This window comes from Pteropus vampyrus, unplaced genomic scaffold (genome assembly GCF_000151845.1).
Source record: "Pteropus vampyrus isolate Shadow unplaced genomic scaffold, Pvam_2.0 Scaffold78, whole genome shotgun sequence".
Taxonomy (NCBI): Eukaryota; Metazoa; Chordata; class Mammalia; order Chiroptera; family Pteropodidae; genus Pteropus; species Pteropus vampyrus.
In genome coordinates, this window is record NW_011888859.1 from 222,505 (window position 1) to 224,885 (window position 2,381).

The window sequence follows — 2,381 nt, forward strand, 5'->3', positions numbered from 1 at the left end:
ACACCCAGATGCTCCACTCTGCTGCATTCCTTTCATGGATGGTTGGCAGCTTCTCCCTTAGATGCTGCCCCAGGGGCAAGTAATAGCCTGCCCAGCAGGGAAGCCTGAACTAAGGCTGGTCCCACAGCCCCTCACACACAAACACACACTGGCCCGTTCAGGTGGGCTTCATGTCTCTCTCCTCTGCTGCTTGTGTAGGAGGCAGGTGTCACTCTCTTTCCTCTTCTGGCTCTACCCATGGATTCTCAGGATCACAAGCCGTCGCTGGAGATTTACCTCCAACATGGCCGGCTTCACAGGTCTGCTTCTGTTGCCAACTCCCTTTACCTAACCGTGCACGCCTGGTGCGGACACCTAGAACAATATCTTTCCTTACCTTCCCATCCCCCTCTTCCATCTTGTTGAGGTTATTAAACAAACAAATTAAGGCAAGCATGTGAATATTGGTGTACTATACAGAGCAAGGGGTGGAAGAAAATGTCATACTTTGTCATCCCATCCCTGGGGGAAGAAAAGGCGGGGAAAGATGAGAATGACTTCTCGCCCTGTGACAAACCGCTTATTGTGCATTCTTTTCTGTATTGTAGGTGCGCCAAGAAGGAAATCTGTTGTATTACATCTGAGCTGGAAATTTAAATTACATAAAACATTTTATGACTTCTAGGAGGAATTAAGCCCTTAATTGCTCTTTTCGCTCACATTTTATCACGAGTCTCATTTGATCCAATGTCCTGCTCCGTAATTTGTGATCTTTAGGTGAAGGAAACAAGAAAGACACCTTTGATTGCTGCTGTATTAATATATTGCACACTGTTAGGAAGAGAAGGAGCCCCAGGCTGAGCCCTTGCTCACCTTCTCACCACCAGAGGTTAAGAATGACTCGGCCACCCACATGTTGAACCAGAGACGCATTTCTAATGAGTTCCAAAGCCTGAAGGCAGAAACTCTTTTTGAGTCGAAGTTCCCATTGTGTTGCCAACAACAAATCTCAAACTTAATGTTCATTAAGCACTGATTGTCCAGGGAAAACAAGCAGAAATCAAGGAGTTTTAAAATCACAACAAATTATTAATCTAACAATCTTTCTCAGACACTTCATTCATTACTAAGGGGCCATTATTTTTGTGTTGTCCTTGTTTTAGTGGAAACTCCTTGAGGGTTATTCATGGGTAATTTGGAAAGTTATGATTAACTGTTCAGATGCTTGTACTAAATTGGCCAAGTTTGGAAGTTTCATTGGTTTTCCACCCAAGGCTTCATAAAAGCTTTTAAATTACCTGTTGTTGTCAGAGGAAATTGTCTTCTCAAAAAGATGGGTGAAGCTAGCTACACTAGTACGTTTCAGGGTCTAAAATAATGCTGCTGCTGCCTCTGGCCTCCCCTTCTCCCATTTTAAATTGTGGCCCCGAGGCCAAGTGACAGTGCCACTGATTTATTTTTAAGCAAAATGTTTGCTTAAGTTTATTGAATAGCATTAAATCAATACGAAGCATTGTAGAATTGGATACCAGAGACCCACAACATCAAATTTGTGCAAAAGATGTGAGTAAAAAAGTTTGTTAAATGTATAAAAGAATATATGTGACTATATCATCCTTCAAATGCTTTTACTGAATAGTCTATGAATTTAAGTCTAGGGATCTTTAAATGTTATTGGTTTTTATCTGTGACAATAAATCTTCTAAAGGAACTCTATGCAAGTAGAAAAAGGACCCCATTCCTCTTAACAGTGAGCTTTTGAATGGAAGATGTCTACCATGTGGACCCCTCTTGTCAGGCTAAGTTCCACAGATTTCCCAGGCTGCTTTTTGAGTCTCTTACAGAAACCTGCTTTTCTTAGGGTGTGTGTTCCATCATTTCCTTCTTGATTCAAGCCACATGTTCAGATCTGAGGTTTAAATTCTCATTTTCTTACTTCTTTTAGGAAAAGTTAGCATTAAACAATAGGCATATTATCAAAAGCTTATCCAATTTATAACCAAGTAACTATCTTCAAAGAAACTTTTCTCTTTAATGAATAAGAATACAAACTACAAGTATGTAGGGTACTGTATTCAAAAGAGGTCAAGTTCAAGAAAAAGAGCTTCCCGGTACAAGCAAGCATAGAATACACATGTAAAAATCCCCCTGAGGCTGGGGGATTTTTACATGTGTATTCTCATGCTTGCTTGTACTAGGAAGCTCTTTTTTTTGGAAAGGATTCAACAGAACATAAAACTAAACCCAGAGCAGGAATGATGGGAAACTCAGGTGTCCTTGGTGGAAATATTGGCATCAGGTCATCCGTGTCTTAGTTGGACTTGGTGAAAGAAAATGTTCAAGTTTTTTTTTTTCCATAATGCTCTCAGAAGTGATCGTCATACAGCTGACTTATACTTCAA

At 40.5% G+C, this 2,381-nt stretch overlaps 1 protein-coding gene across 1 annotated transcript in view; it reads left to right on the forward strand.

Moving 5' to 3' along the window:
- The window catches only part of PPP1R14C (protein phosphatase 1 regulatory inhibitor subunit 14C), a gene marked incomplete at its 5' end in the record, with an annotated part of 73,151 nt that overhangs the window by 68,622 nt on the left and 2,148 nt on the right, over nt 1-2,381 (forward strand). The gene's annotated exons all lie outside the window — the stretch shown is intronic.